The following is a 20,535-nucleotide window of genomic DNA, read 5'->3' on the forward strand; positions in this document are numbered from 1 at the left end:
CTCAAGACTATCGCCCTACTCTTGGAGCCACAGCCCCATTTCCAGTTTTCTAGTGCTTAATTGCAGATAAGTGTCTCATAGTCTTTAGTGCCTGGGCTGGCTTTGAACTGTGATCCTCAGGTCTCAGCCTCCTGAGTAGCTAGAATTACAGGAGTGAGTCACCATGCCTGGCTTGTTTCTTTATAATTTTTAACCCATTTTTCTGTCTTTCTTTTTTTCTCTACAGTCTTGCATGTCTTCTTTACTTTTAGCTTTATGCTTGGTAACATTTTTCTTAATTTTTTTTTCAAATGTTAGCCTTTCTATCTCTTCCCTGCCATTTTTCCAGTGTGTGTTAGACAATTTTTCATCACAATCATGAAGTCTTGTATAAATTATTTTTTTCTCTTCTGATTATTAAGATTGGCTAGGCTACATATCAGTTCTGACACCCATAATCCTAGACACTCAGATAATCGGGATCTAGATTGCACTGGGATTTGGTTGCGTTGTGAAACCAACCAAAGCATAAAAGTCTTTGAGACTTAATTTATGAAATGACCAGTAGAAATGCTATATTGGACATGCTGAATAATAGTCATGAGCAACCTAGTAAGAACATGAAGCCTAGAATTCAAGCCACATATAGCATAAAAAAATGTTGGGTGTGGGGCCGGGAGTTTGGCCTAGTGGTAGAGTGCTTGCAAAGCATGCACGAAGACCCGGGTTCGATTCCTCGGTACCACATACATAGAAAAAAGCCAGAAGTGGTGCTGAGGCTCAAGTGGTAGAGCTCTAGCCTTGAGAAAGTCCAAGGACAGTGCTCAGGCCCTGAGCTCAAGCCCAGGACTGGCAAAAAAAAAATGTTGGGTGTGTATAATGCATATATTCTAATTTAAATTATTTTTCTTTGAGTATTTTAGTTCATAAAGTTATTTCTTGATACAATAAATCTATATCTCCATGGAGATGTTGTACATTTCTTCTGCCAAGAATTTTCCCGTTTCCTGACAATCATGTGCTTAAATCTTCGATGGGAATTTCAAAGTCAAGTGCAGATCTTTAATTTTGGATCACAGCCCTATGTGATTCAAGAAGTCAAACTTTTTCAGTTTAATTTTCAAACAATTATTTTTATGTAAATACTTTTACCAAAATGATTATTTTAACAGTTCTTGAGATGGAGATCAACTATCAGAAGCTGAAAGTCAGAGTGAGTTACCCCAGTATATTTATAACTTAATATATTAAAATGAGCCAGATGTGATGGCTCACTCCTGTAATCATAGCTATTCAGGAGGCTGAGATCTGAGGATCGTGATTCAAAGCCAGTCTTGGCACTAAAGTCTATGAGACTCTTATCTCCAGTTAATCATTAGAAAACCAAAAATGGTACTGTTGCTCAATGGGTAAGGCAGTAGCCTTGAGGTGAAGAGCTCAGAGACAGTGCCCAGGCCCAGAGTTCAAGCTCCATGGCCCACAAAAAATTAAAATTACTTCAATATTGTGTTTTTATAGTATCTATACATGAACTCACACCATTAGCTGAACCTATAGACATAGGAGGTAGTAAAGGATGAAAATAAACTGATTATTCAAAATTTTAAATGAAATATACATTTCATACCTTTTATCCAGTAAATATGCTCTAGAACTTCATTTTTATGGGCATAATTGGAGAGATGTGCAAATATAAAACATAAGAATGTTTACTACAGCACTGTTCACAACACTGAAAAATTTCAAACTAACATAGGGATCTGACAATAAATAACTAAGTTGTGACATATCTACATAAATCTACAAGTTAAATCTATTACAAAGATGTAATATAAATATATTTAGTGAAGTCAAGATTGTCATATATTTGATGTCAAAACATTCATTTAGTTGTCTGTAAAATTGACAATATATTGTATTAGATAATTTTGAAAGAAAAAAATATAAAGAAATATATAGAGAGATTTATATATAAACATTGTAGAGTTTATTGTAGAAGTTTATGAGTAACTTTTATTTTCTTCCTTCTGTTTACTTTGAAAATTTTTCAAATAATTTAAACAGGAAAAGAGGTGGTAGTGAACATACAAAATATTTTGCTGAGTCAAGTTTTGTTGGAATAACTGCTTATAATTGGCTAGTAAATATTAAATCACTTTCATAATTTTCTTTTGTTCCAACAGAAGAGTAACCAATCTGCTTATCAAGCTTGTAAAATTAAATCTGATTATCTGAATAATTCATTAATAGTTTTTGAAGCCAGAAAGTAAAGAGACACTACCTTAATTTACATGGGCTATTCTCTTCATTTTTATCAGGAATAATTCTGCACTGGTTCAAGTCTCTATAGAGAAAAGTCTTAAAGATTCTTTTCGTCACTTTCTGTTTGCTATAATCTCTTCTTTAAATTTGTTCCTCCAGCTAAATATGACCTGATCAAATGGCAGGGGAAATAATCACTCCATGAGTAACTAATTGTCCCTAATAGTCGCTTGCTAGGAAACATCTGTCTTGCCCCAAAGGCTTCTGGGTACCTGTCTCAGATTGTACCATATTGAATGAAATCTTGATAGGAATTGTCACTGAGTTACACTGACAAATATGAGGACTGCTAAATAGTAAATACGAAGTGAATGTTGTAAAACTTGCATAACTGGAATGGTAATTCCTTCAAGTATTGAATCTTTCATTTAATCAATCTGAATTCAATTTTATTGTGTTGAATTGAATTGACCTGATCTGGTGATGCTAAATGTCATGAATGAACCCTTAAAATGAATTATTTCATAATTGCAAAAGGGATTGAGACTTTAAGAATCTCTTTCTCCTTACCCCTGATCTTCATTTCTTAGCTTCAATTTTCTAATTTCTCTGCATATAAATAGGACGATATATATATTAGGTAATTTTTCTCTCTTGTCCATGAACTTAGCTTATGACTTTTATTCTACTTCAATTACTTTTCCTTTCCATATTGCTTAGATAGTACCCTATCACCTGCTGTCTCTCAGAAACATTCTTAGGTTTCACACTGCTCAGATAAAGGCAAAAGCCATATCTATTAATGCATAATGCATTTCAAACACTAACTTGATCTATATGAGGACTGGTCACATTAGTCATGTAGCTCATAATACATATGTAAAATACATGTTTACAGTTAGCACTCATTTTAATCCTCCAATTCATTCTCAGCTATTTACAACTGAATTCTCTCTCTCTCCTCACATATATGAATATAGGTGGGTACCTTTGAATGTGGCCTCATTTCCCTAATAATGATTGGCACAATTTTTCAACAAAGATAAAGTGTTAGGCACAAAATGATTAAAATAAAGATTTTATATATTAATTTAATTTATTTCTATATCACATCCTTCATACCATAGATATGTCAATATTTTCATGCTGTTGTGTATGGTTCCCATATATTGCTATTTTTATTGAACAATAAATTCATTGAAAAATCTGTGTCCCAGAAATAGTTATATTGTTTTCCAGCTCAAACTTTGAATTTTCATAGGTAGTGATTATTTGTTGAATAAATAAATAATTTCTGAATAAATAAATAAATTCCTTCTTGCTGTTCATTCATTCACTTATTCTCTCTTTATTCTTTTTTCATTTTTTATTGTAATTAATAGAAGGGTTATATTATATTTGCCAGATAGAAGGTGCATTACTTCACAAATATTGACACTCTTTCTCATGTTTTTGCCCTCATTTCCCTTCCCCCAACCCTCCCTTCATCTTGTTTTCCCCCCTCTATCCTATATCAAATATACAAATAAACATATATGCAATATACCAGATAATAAGACAAGATACTGTAACAATATGAGATAAAGACATGGCCCAATTTGTAAGGAAATGGAAAGTCTTGGAAAAAAATCATATTAAGTGAAGTGAGCCAGACTCAAAGGAACATAGGCTCAAAGGTTTCTCTTTTTATTCTTTTCTTTAGGGAGTTTCCTCTTTGTCAGGCACCATCTGGAGAAACTATGTATCCAAAGCAATCAACCGACTCTGTTCTGAGTCAATTGGTATGTCTGTATGGTGGGTGGGGGGGGGATGCTAGAGAGTCTTGTGCATACATATGCACGTCGGTGTTCTTTGATTGGGGACTGAGGGAGAAGTTGGTTTCATCTATGTATTTAACAGAAAAGAGTTTTTGTGGCTTCACTGAATGTGGGTAGAGGGCTTGAATGTACTTTGAGTCTAGCACAATGTGTTGGATTCGACAGACACCCATGTTTAAAATTCTGAGTCCAGGTTGAGATAAAAGTGCTAGGTTTCAGGTTTGAAAATGTAGAGAAATGCAAGGCTATGTTCAAGGGAAGAGGTCTACATAAGCATCCTACTAAAAGAATTCCCAGGTGAACACTACTCAAAAGTGAAAAATCTGGTATTTGGTGGAGTAGAAACTAGTTGCTGGGCCATGACCACAATTAAATCTTCACCATAAAGAACAGAATATAATAAAAGAGAAATCAAATCTAAATTAAGATAAAATAGTGGAGGTATCATAGTATAAAAATTAATACATTTGACAAAATGAACAGAGAAAATAAGTTGGTTCTTAGATCAAAGTAATAGCATTCCCCCATTAGGATTGTTGTCCCCTAAAAAAGTTACAAAGATAATGTCAGTGTAAACTCCTTATTAATAGAAGATAATTTCAGATTTCTAAATCCATGATATATAAAAATATAAAATGAACAAACATCAGAGATGAGATATAAAACAAATTTCTTTTGAGAAGAGGAAAGAATTTTTATAACTAAATATTTTTTGTTTGTATTTTTTCTTCATATATTTTTATTGTAATTAATAGAAGGGTTACATTATATTTGTCAGATAGAAGGTGCATTAATTCACATACATTGATACCCTTCCTCATGTCTTGGTCCCCATTTCCCTCTCCCCACGCCCACCCCTCATCTTGTTTTCCCCCCTTCCCTATCCAATTTCAAATAACCAAATAAAAAATATCCAATATATCAGATAACAAAGTGAGAAACTGTAATAATATAAGATAACCAAGGGACAGCAAAAGAGATGAGAGATAACATAGTACATTATGGACAACAATCACTCATTATATGGCTTTTGTTTCTATATCCTAGAGGTCCTTTCATTTAGCATCCTACTGTATGGCCTTATGTATCTAGGTTTTGCTCTATTGTAAATCTCTGCTAGGAGAGCCCAAGGTTTCTACTGGTTATGACAAATGAGGGAAACCATTGAGCCTAAGTTCCTTTGAGTCTGGCTTACTTCACTTAATATGATTTTTTTTCTGTCTTTCCATTTCCTACAAATGGGGTGATGTTCTTTGTGACAGCAGCATAGAATTCCATTGTGTACAAATACCACATCTTATTGATCCACTCATCAACTGAGGGACATCTGGGTTGGTTCCATATCTTTGCTATGGTAAATAGTGCTGCAATGAACTTCATTGTGATAGTGGATTTAGTATGTCCTTGTGTTGGGGCCTGACCTCCATCTCTGAGGCCTGATTCTGGCTCAGCGGCAATTAAAGGGCTTTGGCCAGGCATTCACTCCTTGCATACCTCTCTTAAGGCATCTCTGTGTACGTGACTCAATTGAGCCCCCCCGCAGCTTCACAGGTCTTGAAGCAGTGCAGGTCTCACAGGCTTTCCTGCACCTGTCCCGCCCAGTACCTGAAAGCCCCACCCAGACCCTTAGTGATAGCATGGTGGCCCTCTTCCTATTGGCTAGCTTCCCAGTGCCCACCTTCTCCTACCCTAACAGTATATAACTAATTGTCTGACGCAATAAAGGGATGAGAACAGCAGATCAGATCAGCAGAGATCAGCAGAGAGATCTGATGCGCTTTAATGGTTAACACTGCCTCTGACTCAGCGTGGTTTTTTCTTCCCCGGTAATTGGGGGAGGGCTGGGTCATCGATTCTTACCATCTCTCTTGGCTCCCAGGGGACTACAGGCTGGCCCTGTGTGTCCCTCCCCGTTCCTGAGTTGCTCCCCAGAGAAGCAACATCCTTGTTTCTGGACAATTGGGTAAATGCCTAGTAGTGGAATTGCTGGGTCATAGAGGAGCTCTATGTTTAGTCTTTTGAGGATCTGCCATACTGCTTTCCATAGTGGTTGAATGAGTTTGCACTCCCACCAACAGTGTAGTAGTCATCCCTCTTGGCCACATCCCCTCCAGCATCTGTTGTTATTAGTTTTCTTGATCCTGGCCATTCTAACTGGAGTGAGGTGGAATCTTAGAGTTGTTTTGATTTGCATTTCTTTTATGGCCAGAGATGTTGAGCATTTCTTCATGTGTCTATAGGCCATTTTTGTTTCTTCTTCAGAGAAGACTCTAAGTCTTTGGCCCATCTTTTAATGGGATGGTTGTTACTTTGGAGATTAGTTTTGGAGAATCTAGAAGAAATGGATGAATTCCTAGCCAATAGTAACATACCCACACTGAACCAAGAAGAACTAACCCAACTAAACAGGCCTATTTCAAGCACTGAAATAGAAATTGCAATAAAAGACCTTCCACCTAAGAAAAGCCCAGGGCCAGATGGATTCACAGCTGAATTCTATAAGGTCTTCAAAGCAGAGCTCTCCCCAATACACCTCAAGCTCTTCAACGAAATTGAAAATGAAGGCTCTTTACCAAACACATTCTATGAAGCCAGTATAACATTTTGTTTTTATCTACAAAAATCTTTACCTGTTCTGATGAGATGTTTGAAAATAATACAATAGCATACAATGGGGAAAAGGTTAAGAAAGTTCTCAGCTTTCTTGCATAATGGTTAGTCTCTTGGATCATCTAAAGAAAACAATCAGAACAGCTGAGTTTATAGGCGAATTTACCACAGAACTCTTAGCTCTATTGACTAAAATATTTAACCAAGAAATAGAGTAAGAATCAAATAATATGTTCTCTTTAAAATACATCACTACCATGAAATGCAGAGAAATAAGTCATTTAAAATATCTAAAACTGAGTAAAATCACATGCGTTTCAGAGATAAAATGTTTAATGTTCTACACATCTGGTCGTTTTTCCTTTACCTGGATTAAAGTGATCACTATAGGTTTAAAAAAAACCTTCTATCTCAAATTGCATATACAATCAATATTATGACATTACAGACCCTATTTGACTGCATGGATGATCACACATTAGTTGTGAAGAATAGGTGGAAGCTCAAAGTGAAAAGGAATGAACAGCAAAACAATTTTTAGGGAGTACAAACACATGCCACCAGCTAGCAGCATTGTTAATATGCAGTTTTAACAGAGATGTGTTGATAAAACACAAAGGTGAAACACAAAATGAGCAAGGACCTGGTAGAGAAGGTCTGCAAATCCTAGCACTCCAGAGTCTGAAGGAGGAGGAACTAGCAATAGAGACATCCAGTCTTAATTTCTGTGCTTTCTTGTGTTTATCTTGATGAGACTGACCTTTTTTTTTTTCCTTTGCTCATATCCAAAGATAGATACATATACATACATATATGCATACTTAATACATATATAATATATACATAAACATCTATATTTAGTTATATATACTTAGCTATGAGTATAAATGTATCTAGACACGTCTATAGATATAGATAAAATATATTTGCATATAGATATAGATCTGTACTTTTAGATTATCTATCCAAAGAACATCAAAGATGAGCAGAACTCCCATTTATGAGTTTTGTCCTAAGCTTCTAGCTTCAATTCTACATCTACAAAATAAGGTTGATATTGTTATCAATACTTACACTCAAGAAAGTATATGGAATCAAAACATGCACACATTGTACATATGTGAAATCATTAGCCCAGGTAAAGCAACTAAGTGTGCAAGGCTTGTTAGTGAGGATTAAAACAGGGAAACAGAGACATGGCATAAACAATCCTCTTCTCTCTACAATTGCTTTTAGAAATATTTTTTCTTTAATTCACTTTTTAATAATTCCATAAGTTTTATTCTTTTAATCCTTAGAAGTAATCATGCTTTTTTATACTGTTTAGTCTTTGAAAGATCTCCAATGCTTAGCAACATTGCAGATAATTTTTCCCTCATCCCTTTCCCTCTCCTGTCTCTCTGTCTTTCTCACTGTCTTCTCTTTCTCCTTCTCTCCCTCTCTCTCCCTCTCTCTCTCTCTCTCTCCCTCCCACCCCCACCCCTGTCCCTCTGTCCCTCTTTATCTTACCTCTCATGATTACACACCCACACCCAGGGAGTAATTTAAGTTTTATTTAGAATAGGTAAAAATAAAATTGCTCTAGGGCTCAGACCATGTAGGCCAAGCTTTGCCTAGAGACAATATTTACAGCTGCATGATAAATTGGGATTGTTATCAAGGGGCTGACAGCCTGTTAACTAGAGCAGGGCTGGAAATACTGCTATAAAAATTGCTGAACATGGGAAACTGTGTAATGGTTCTTGCGGTAAAAACAAGTTAGTAAATACGAAACAGCACAGCAGGTTACTGTAGTCAGTGTGGGACAATTGTGGTAAAGTCATCACTGGCAGAAGTGACCCTTACTCTGAGAAGTAGTCAAGGCTTGGATAGGAGGCCAGTGTGAAAGTCTGCAAGCTGGAGCTCCAGGAACTGGTACACAAAGGCATTATGGAATTTTACAGCTAACAGTTTACTCTCCTCAAGTACTAGAACCCTAATAAAAACTGGAACTCTCTGTCACTGAGAACAGGGCACATAGCCCATTTACTGAAATGCAATATACATGTTTTCTCCAACCAAAAGAAAAAGCCACTACTTATACAAGTTAATGAACATGTGTTTTGAAGTTAGGCAGGAGTCACATCCCTAAGTTCTGACCCCTGGGAAGTGGAGGAAGTTAGGCATGCAAGCTCCCAACTAGTTTGTAATGGAAATGGCACACATACTAACCCTCCACGGCCTCATTCAATCTCTGGATCTACTTTAAGAATGGACAGTGTCAAGATAGAAGAAGCTCATTACTATGGATTATGAAGGGAATTCATGAAGAGAAAAGCAATGAAAAGAAATATATTTACAAACAAATGCATATACTCATCTAATCACAAGTAAAATATTTAAAAATGATAATAAACCACCACATCCACAACAAGAAAACTCAGCATCAGTTATTTTTATTTCCTTCCAATTTGAGTTTGTTGATCCTTCTGATGTGGTGTATATATAGATCAGGTTTATGTGAGACAATTCACTCTCTTGCTTCTATGCAGTCTCATAATCAAAAAAAATAGGCAGAACAAACTGAATCTCAAGACGTTCTGGAGGCCACAAGACACAAGTGTGTGGTGTGATGTGTGGTTACGAGTCTCTCAACCTGATCCATGAAGCTGTACAGAAAAGAGAGACCTTCTGAGAATGAAACCAACAGAGTAGAAAGCAAAACCAAGAAGTAATACAGCTTCTGGCACCGCCATCTGAACACCCAAATCCAAGAACTCAAGAAAGAAAAAGGCAATTGAATTTTTGATCTATGTAGTCCATACATTTACTTTTGTTCACTTACTAGATAAAAGTTTGAGAAAAAAATATGATTTCCATGGATCAAAACCAAAAGGTTGCTTTTGAAAACTATTTTCTAAAATCTTATGATCATCATCTAAAGGTTTAATAGAATAGTCCCAGATGAAAAATCAGTGAAAACAGACAGAGGGAAAGGTACATGGGGCAGGATTACAGCACTCAATGGAACAAATAAAATGAACCCAGCAAACAAGGGACACCTGATAAATGTTGATGATGGATCATATAGCAATCCTATGCTATGTAAGAGTTGACTAACCTCAATCATAAAACTTCTTTATCACCAGTAGAATAGCATGTTATACCATCAAAACAGACACACTTTTGTGAATGAAACAGGAAGCTATTAATAATAATAACCCCAGAATAATAAGCAGCAACTGGGACTTTCCTGAACAAAGAAGAGCATATTTCCCTATGTATGAGAAGGATTCTTAATAATTTCATGTTTAAATCCATTCATACAAATCCCAAGAAAGGTATCAAATTTTATTTCTACTAGGAAGAAATTAGTGAAAGTAGAGGGAAGTACAAGTATGTAAGGAAAACAGAGCATAAAGACTATCCAGTGGGGTTTCTTACTCCTCCTATGATAAAATGTAATTTACGAACATTGATGGAATATTTAATTTACATGTGGATAGTGGCCTGAGATCTTCATCCTTGGGACCATCTTTCAGAAATAATTATTTCTCAATGTATAAATTCTCAAAATTGGCAAATCTAATATCTCCCTCCCAGTCTTCCTTCTGTCCTTCCTTCTGTCTGTCTGTCTGTCTGTCTGTCCTGCTTTCCTTTCTTCCTTATTTTCATTAGTGTACTTACATGAAATCTAAATGTTTCACTCATCATGGTGAGATGCAAAAAATTTTTAATAAGGATTCAAGAATAAAGAGATTAAAAACAAAAATCAAAGGAATAAAAAGCAAGGAATTCCAAGAATGGGAAACAAAGGCATATTTCATGTATGAAGAAAGAATCTACCTATATAAATGTAGATATACAATGTTCATTGTGATTTATGATGCATGAAAGTAAGGAGTACTTACAGGAGAAAAGCAATATCAATCCAGATACTAAGAAGCACTAAAGTGGAATTTATATCTCCGGATCTCTAATTGATGTTATCAGGAAGATATACAAGAAAGTGAACGATGAGGTTCTGAAGATTTTATGTGGTATCTAGAATGGCACAAGCCTGGAACTCTTGATGTCAATAGTAAGAATGATGGTTATATTTACCAAGTTACTGATATTTTCTAAACACTATTAGATATACATATTATATTTTAACTCACACAATCTTTACGCCAACATGGTGAGTTACTGTTACTAATTCTATATCAGAGAAACCTGAGGCACTAATATACAAAGCAATTATTGATGTTTATAAATATTTCAAGTAATGTTGTTGGATTCAGTCTACATAATCTTACTTCAAACCTAGATAATGAGTCATGATATCATAAAAATAATTGTTGAGACAAATATGTCTTTTTCCAATAGTAGTTGTAGAAAACCCGCAAGTAAAACATCTGTCTTTGGAGTGACAGAGTCTTGATTTTCTGATCCATAAAAATATAAGTGAAGACCCAGAGGGAGAAAAGAAGGAAAAATCTTAAGGAACAGATGTTGGGATCTTATTTGAATGGCATCATGAAATAATACAGAATTAATAGAGAAAGGCCGGGAGTTAGGCCTAGTGGTAGAGTGCTTGTCTAGCATGCACGAAGACCCGGGTTCAATTCTTGGTGCCACATACTTAGAAAAAGCCAGAAGTGGTGCTGAGGCTCAAGTGGTAGAGTTCTAGCCTTGAGAAAAATCCAAGGACAGTCCTCAGGCCCTGAGCTCAAGCTCAGGACTGGAAAAAAAAAAGAATTAATAGAGAAAAAATTATAAATACATATCACTGAACATATCTAATTCACCACACTGGTTGGGTTGCCACATCTCCATAAATACAAACACAGACAAAAAGACTCAATGGATCCGGAAAAGACAAGATATTAATATCTACAGAGGACATAGCAATATGCACTCTCCTGTCTCAAAACTGGCAGAGTGATTTGGTGCATCCAGATGGTACTAAATACTCAATGTGTTTTATTGCAGCTTGGGATATTGCAGCCCAGAGCTTAGTGAATTTCATTAGAAGTAGAAATCTGAGTTTCTCCCTGGCTCTGGAGCGTAAAATGCTCACACTACAGTCATTCTGCAGTCAAGTTGGCCTACTTAAATTAGCCTTAATGATAAATAAACAGACATGACTTTGCATTAGAGGACTGAGAGCCAGGACTTACAGACTCTCCTAACAGAGACGGCCTTAGACATAATAAAGGTTATATATGATATTCACTTTTTAAGGAAAGCTAATTCTAACAAGATGTATGAGTATGTGTTGCTATTCAGATTTTTCTTTTAATCCTAGAGAAGCTGGTCACGGTGGCTCATGCCTGTACTGCTAGCTACTCAGGAGGCTGAGATCTCAGGATCTTGGTTCAATCCAGCCCATGCACTAAAGACCGTGAGACTCTTATCTCCAGTTAACCACTAGAAAACTAGAAGTGGTGCTGTGGCTCAAGGGATAGGTTAGTGACTTTAGGCTGAAGAGCTCAGGGACAGCGCCCAGGCCCAGAGTCCAAGCCCCATGACCAGCCAAAAAAAAAGAAACAGAAAAAAAAATGTTGAGTGTTATTTTGCCAAAGCCAGTCAGGGAATATAAAAAGGAGATAGACACACAGAAATTATCCGTAAGTACTTGTATTCACTACTAAGGAAAGATTGACTATGACTACTTTGAACTTAAATAAATACTTGAGGTATTCATTTCAGTGTCTTTAGGCTGTATGTATTTCCTGTCTTTGAAAGTCAAGTTAACACAATCTTTACTATTTATTCTGATAATTGCTGACTAGTATTAGTAATTGATTTAACTGGGAGATCTGTGGATGAACGAATAAACAATATGATTTCCTGTGAAATGTAGCACAAGAGCATTCCAGTCTCTTGTCTCAGGCCATACAGCTCTTCTCATCTTTGTCATTCATTGTCTGTTGTTCATACTGATAGGTTTAGGAGACACATACTGAAGGTAAGAAGTAAACTCTTTTCTATGTCCCACAGCTTCAGGAAGCCTGTTCTTATCATGTAACCAGACAAAGGCACATGATTTATTTTATGATTCATGTTTATATTTCAAAGGCAAAAATCAAATGGGACCTTTTAACACATAGCATGTGTCCCTCATTCTACCTACCTCATGTAAATGTGTATTTATGTATATATGTTCAGTTAATAATATTAATCACCATAAGCCAGAAAAACTGGCATTATTTTACCTTGCAAAAAACTGATAAAACTGAGCAATAGAGCAAATTTGTCATTTGTTTAGAAATACAAAGACAGCAAAGGACAAAACTGGGATTTGTAGCTTCCCATGTGAAGCTTTACGAGTAACTTGTTACCCTCCTAATGTCCATTTAACTTCTCAGGCTAGGAGAATCTAATGGCAGCCAGGTATAAAATTATCTTTGACAAATGCCTTAACCTGTTCAGTTTATTCTTAGATTTGTGAAATCTTTTTATTTCCTCTCAATTGAGTAAAGATGTCTTTATCATGTGATATATAATAGCATTTTTCTCCTTACCTGACCTCTCTGTAGCTGATACTCTGTTGAATTTTATAATATATATTAGTAAACTGTCTAAACAGGTTGCTGACATATCTTATATCCAGACCTTAATTTCCAACATGCTGTGTGTTCTTTAAACCAGAGAAGGGATATATTTTAAATTTTGCCTTCTTAACATAGATGAGTTCATATCAATATTTGAATATTTTTAAGTAATAGCATACTTAAAGGAGAACAGTGTTGCTCAGAATTATGATTGCACAGAATTTGCATTATAGATATTTAGTGATGAAATGCTCATTTAGTGAGCCTTTGTTATTTGGAAAGATTGTTCTACATATTCTAAAAGCAAGTATTTGGATCCTAAAAATGCAGGAGAAAATGAATGAGGTTAAATCAGAAAATAAAGATAAAAACATTGATAGTGTGGTAGAACTAAAGTGAATCTCAGCTGGTTACATTTGAGTCCACATTGTCAACGACTGGCCTGCATTGCTTTAAGAAATTTTACTGACTCTATGATTCCTTCAAAGACAAGAGTTTTGTTGCTGGGCAGAATATTGACTGGCAAGATGTCATGGAAGATCTCAGACTCCTGGGACACACTTTATCAAAGTAGAGAATTCCTTTCTCAATGTACATAGTGTCATGTTTATGGTGAAAGGACAAAAGCAATATCATCCATGTTCGTTCCTGCTCTGTCAAGTTGACCCCACAATCTTCTTTCCATAATTATACAGAAGATTTTCTTATAAATCATGAGAAAGAAAACATACTGAGGAAAATTTTCTAGGCAGCTCTCTTCCAGACCATAATAAACCAGCTGGCCTTTTTTTTTCAGAAGATGCTTGAGATATAGATTCATCTACAATAGAAATGTTGTTTGTCCTATTAGACTCTTTAAAATGCTGGAGAGAGTGAAAGAAAGAAAAAAAGAAAGAAAGAGAGAGAGAAAGAAAGAAAGACAGACAGACAGACAGACAGACAGACAGAAAGAAAGAAAGAAAGAAAGAAAGAAAGAAAGAAAGAGAGAAAGAGAGAAAGAAAGTGACTATATTTATGTTAGTTTGCCATTTTTCTTTCTAGGATAAATATTGAAGACTTTAGGAGCTCTTAGGCTCAAATTTTTTTTAAGTCACTTACAAATTTCTCTCTATTTGTAATTTATTTAGAGGGTTTTTAAAAAATAAAATCAAGAAAGATTTGAAAAGATATTTTGAAGTTTAAAAATGATTTTTAGATATTTTGTTTTGCAAATCAAAGGCAGGTTGCCCACAACATAATGGTATGGCTGTGATCAAGCTCGCCTTGTGAGATCCTCTGAACCCTATAAACCAGTAATGAGTAAGTGGTAGATCAAAGAGTCAGAAATGCAAAATATCCAGGTTGAGAGAGCATACTTTAATCTAGATAAATAAAGGTAGAGATACTGTGAAGTTAGTCGCTAATATAATTGGGATTTATTCATGTGATTTGAGAAATGAAGGAGAATTTACAGATGTCAAAGCTCTTAGCATGAAAAAAATTGAGGTGGGAATGCTGACATTGCCATTTAGTGACAAAAGACTACACCAAATAAGATTTGACATGAAAAATCAAGATTCTCCTTTTGGAACTATTGTTTAAGATGTCAATCATATATCATAGTAGGGGGAAGACCTTCCATGAATCTGAAATTGATGGTTTTTACTAGTAAATATTATTACTAAAATGATACCGCTACAAAAAAGACACCTTTAAGAAAAAAAATGATATGTCCTAGGACTCACATATTGAGTGGTTTTTGTCCAGAGATTGTGGAACCTGGTAGTGAATAATTAAAAAAAAAGAAAATAATATTTATATGTCAACACTTTTTCACTCTTCATATCAGTGCTTCATGTAAAATGTGTTTTGCCAGCTCCAGAACCAACCACAAAATCCAGGATTTCTCACAAACACTCCAGGGATATGATCCATGATTTTATCCATGGCCACAATTTCTTGTAGTGATGCCATAAGAATGCATTGTCCTATGAGGGAAAAAAAATGATCTCAGAAAAATCTAGTATTCAAATCCACACATGTAAACTTTCCAAAAAGGCTTACAGAATACACTCTCTCCTTCCACAATCCACTGTAGCTCCCCGTAGGCATAAATGCGAAGGAGAAAGTCCATTGGAAACTGAGTTCAGGATTTTTCTCAGGGACTGATGACTTAGACAACCATGATTACCAAGGACCAACCATGATTACCCAAACCCTAAACCCTTGTCAGGTACATGCTTCTAAAGATCCGATTTCCCAGCCAGGCACTGATGTATTACACTTGTAACCCTAGGTACTCAGTGAACTGAGATCTGAGGGTCATGGTTCTGAGTCAACCTGGACAGAAAAGTCCGTAAGGCTCATCTCCAAAAATCTACCCAAAAAAGTGGAACAGGTTTCAAGTTAAACTGGAAAGGTCAAGTTCAGCTACCAGGACCTGAACTTAAAACACTTGGATCTCACATACACACACACACACACACACACACACACACACACACACACACACACACACACACACACGAGAATAATAAACTCCCCCAAATGATATTTGTAAAAAGAAATACTGTAGGAGGGACAATGAAATATGGCAGAAGTGATCAATTTGTTCAAGGTGAGCATGTATGGTCACAGGAGAGTTAAATGTCTTCCTACTACAAAAGTATTTTAATTAAAAACTATCTTATTAACTATTCCTTAATTATCATTTGGGGGATATGGCTGGTTACACAGTGGAATGTGTTTGGTCTGATAGTTTGCTTGCTTGCAGATCTAATGATTAGTCAGAACAGGGATAGACTAGTTAAAACCATATGGAGTTTTTCCCAACCCAGCCCATGGAAGCATACTTCCCAACACAGAAATATTCAACCAGATTAGAGGGAACTGAAAATTCTTATTGGGTTCTATTATTGAATTTTGACTTATAATTTTTCAAATAAATGCCTAAGAGCAGGATTGTTAGATGAAAGGTAGTTCTATTTTTAGTTTTTAAGGAAGTTCCATACTATGCTTTCTACTGGTGTCATTAATTTGTTTTCCCACCAACAACACATTAGAAGTTTGGGTTTTTTTTTTTGTTCCTCCTTGCCTTTCATCAGTGTTTGTTGTTGGAATTCCTGATAATGGCCTTTCTAGTTGAAATGAGATGGGACCTCAATGTTGTTTTGGTTTACATTTCCTTTATGGTCAACAATGTTGAGCCTTTCTTCATGTATTTTATGTCCTTCCAAGAAAAAGCTATTTAGTTCCTTAGACTATTTGTTAGTATTTTAGTAGTCAGACATAAGACCCTCACCAAGGTTCATTTCCAACCCAGTTCTTGAAATCCTGCAAGTATTCCAGCTTCTTTCCCATGTGGGGAACATCTTGTCTGAAGGATGCTGCAAGGAAGGCAGGAGAACAAAATGCTGCCTTTGACTGTCTTCTTCTCTATGAAAATGTCACAAATGACAAGAGAATTTTTTAGTGGAAGAAGCAAATGCACTTGCACGGGGGAATGATAGAGATGAAACTTGAACAGCCAGAAGTTGCCTTTTGGGAAATTTCAAAGACAGGATTTCCCTAAGACAATGCCACTGACAAATCTTTAGATTTCCCGGAGGAACATTTTTATCAATTTTTTTCCATAATGGGTTATGTTCATTATGAGAGAACCGTGGATGATATTACAGAACAGAAGCTACTGATATCAAATAGGAAATAATAGAGTTTCTAAGTCTTCATCAGAGACATTTAAACTTAATGCAAAAAATTTATAACCTATCCACTATTAGGCCATTATAATAATGAGATTTCTCCCCAACTACTCCCTCAAAATAAGCTCTCACCAAATACTGTTGTTGAGCCAGTACTCATTGCTCAGTTTTGTCTTTTCACCACATAAATCATAACTGACTGCTGCTATCTTTTCTTTGAGTATTGTTTGCACATATTTTTTCTTATGATGCAGGGATAATTCCCACTCAGTTACATATGTATTCACACATGCACGTAGATCACACACACACATGTGGATAATATGAGAATTTTCAGCTAAATAAATCTTATGCATGCACATATTATGCTAATAAGCACAAATAAAAAAGAGATTTTCAGAACTCATGTCTCTAGCATGGCAATACATTCCTACTCAGAAAAACAAATAAATACTTTTTTCACTTCCATATATGACAAAGCTCTTAATTGTAGTGTGGATGGATAGCATGCAAACTGCATGTTTGTAACATGTAAAACATCTTTCTAATATCCCATTTGCAAAATCAAGTAACACAAGACTAGTAGATTCTTACATAGTTGGGATAACTATCAACATAAATGTCTTCATTGACTGAAGATGTAGTGACTATACCACTTACAATTGTCCCAGTTGCAAAATGAGCAATTTCAGAAGATATCTTTCATCTTCATATCTATATTTTTGTAGAGATGATCTAATTTCCTGGCAGAAATCAATACAGGTTCTTGAAGAAGAGATCATCTTTTCTATCTAAGTCACTCAAATTCACTGTTTATAATTCTGTGGGGGGGTCTCAGCAGCCATTCTCTTCGTGGGCACAAAGAACAATCCTACAAACCAAAATACAATTCTTCTAAGATAATGAGAGGAGTTGTATTCCTTCAGGATTTTTTTAAAACATAAAATCGGCTTTCCAGAAAGCATTAAATTAAATTACCCATGGATAGCCCAATACCTTCAACTGGAGATGCAACTTTTATTTTGTCAATCATTGGAAGTTCATAAAACCAGCCAGCAAATAGATTTCATCTCTGACCTGCCTGGTACAATGAGCCATGCCAAACATGCCTTTTCCCAAGGCAGTAGGATTTGTGACCTGTATTAGTTTCAAGAATCCTGTTACCTACAGATTTACTCAAGCAGCCTGATGCACTGATAAGACAACAGTTAGCTAGAGGACATTGAAAAAGACTAATAAATTGGACATACAAATAAGGAAAATGTGAAGAGAGTGTCAAGATAGCAGGCCTGGTAGACAGTGCATTGGTTATGCTTCCAATTTGTGTTGCATGAATTTGGTTATCCATGCCATTCTATCTAACCTCCCAATATGAAGATATTGAGAATGACCATAAATGCCATTTCTGCTTTTCATAAACATTTAAACACATTACATTTTACCTAAAATATTCGTAAAAAATATACTACAGACTGCAGTATGGCACACAGATTTAATATAGCTTATGCATCATTTAAAATGTAGATGTAGTCCTAAGCTCACAAACTCTAATTGAGGAAGAAATAAAGTTATACCAGCTATTATTTTATTTACAAATAATCAAACTTCTTTAGGATACTATTTCCTGATGTTGGGACCTAAACTTTGGAAACCATGTGATTCTGCCATGGGGAAGGTTAGCGAGATTGTGGGGAAGTACCGCAGGGAGAATGGAAAACTGCAAGAGGAAGGAAGATTCTGCTTCTCTCTGTTTCTTCCTCCTGTGTGATTTCAGTACCAGTTTCCAGCCAAACTCAGTCCATTTTAGGCAGGCCCCATTTCTCCATCCTAGTAATGAGAGTCCATTCCGGAGCTATTCGTTTGCAGTTCACCCAGCATTTTCAGAGCAGGCTTCATTGTATCTTCTGAAAGGCAGGAACACCATCTTGCACATTTTTCTGTGAAAGCCTTGCAGAGCCCTTTGTCAAAGGTTGATCTCAGCCCTTCACATTGTCACAAATACTATTTTTTTCACCATATTTTCCCCCAGCCAATTCATAGGTAGTGGCTGCTTCTTGTGGTTGCTATCTTTCTGCTATCTTGACACTCTCTTCACATTTTCCTCTATTTGTATGTCCAATTTATTAGTCTTTTTCAATGTCCTCTAGCTAACTGTGTGCTAGTTTCCTTCTCTTCACAGGTTCTTGACTGATAACAGAAGAATTCAATAATTAGATTTACTCTTCTTACATATCTTTATCTCTGACTTACTTACTAGCTTCATTTAGTTATGTATTCATCCACTCACCCTTTTGTTCCTTGATTCACATTGCTTAGCTGAGTTTTACACACACACACACACACACATACACACACACACACGTGTGTGTAGAGAGCATGCAGTCTGCTTCCACACACTCATCTATTCTTTTGTCTCTTTCTTTCTTTTTATCAAAGTACACCACTCCTTTGCACTGCCTTAATTTTTAATCTGCTTTTAAATAAACACATATATCTAGGGATTTCTATTTATTAGTGAAAATAGGAGCTTAATTGTCAGACCAGCAGAGGATAAAAAGGACAAAAGACAACTTAGTTTAACACAAGATTGAGAAGAGGGAGAATTTTTGACAGTGACACATGAGGCTGCACAAAGTAAATGAGGGTATATATAGCCTGGCTCATTCCTGCTGTCTAGAGGGAGGAAGTCAAGTGCACTTTCTGGTAGCCAATCTCCAGGGACTTCATGTGGGACCAGAAATCAAGACTTGATTCATCTTGAATTTTAATTCAATTTCATTTTCATTTAATTAACTACTTCATCATTCAATGAATTCAGTTAAATTGTATTTAAATGGAATTTAAATTTGATGACTAGTTCAAAATGAACATTATGCCTTCCTTTTTTAATGCACCGGCTGACACTGTGCAAACAAGACCAGCCATGATCTGTCTTGCAGTAGGACAAAGTTGCTGTAGTTGCTTTTTACTGGTCAAAGCTGCTCAGAGTAAACTAGGTAATTTTCCCAAATATAAATCTTGGATAAGAAAGAGTAAGGTCCAGATCCATGAATGGTATAGCTGCCACATATAAAGAGCCTCTATATGCTTAGTAGGGTACCCACAGTGGAATCTGGAGCATTTTTCTGGGGGTGTAAATCATTTCCAGTAGCATATAATTTTGTAAATGTAACATATGCTTTTATGATAATGAAATGGTACAAGTTTTGTAATAGGTTTTATTTTTCATAGGTGACTAATTGTGTACACAGAGGTTATAGGGCCAATTTTGCAATATAAACTCATCAATAACTTTCATTGATTCCCTTGAAAAATAATTTCTAGTTATACATCTCATCTATAAGATTTTTATATATTTGGCCTCATGGTTCCATGTTTTTCCTTCTTTCTCGGGCGACCCCCCCCTCCCCGCTGCCATGAGAAGCCTTTACACTTTAATTTACCTTTACATTTCTTTAACTTACTGCATCTTAAACTTTTAGCCCACTGCTTTCCATCTCCCAACCTATGTAGTGCAATCTTATTCACACCTCTCTCCAATCATATTGTATATGCTGGTATATCTTCAGTTGTAGGCCTGAACTCTCCCTTTAGTACCAGACAAGTATCTTTATTACTGCATACATTAAACTAGTGAGTAATAGTCTTCTCTAGCACCTGGGAATCATC

The sequence above is a fragment of the Megascapheus bottae genome, chromosome 15 (genome assembly GCF_031878675.1).
Source record: "Megascapheus bottae isolate mThoBot1 chromosome 15, mThoBot2.hap1, whole genome shotgun sequence".
Lineage (NCBI taxonomy): Eukaryota > Metazoa > Chordata > Mammalia > Rodentia > Geomyidae > Megascapheus > Megascapheus bottae.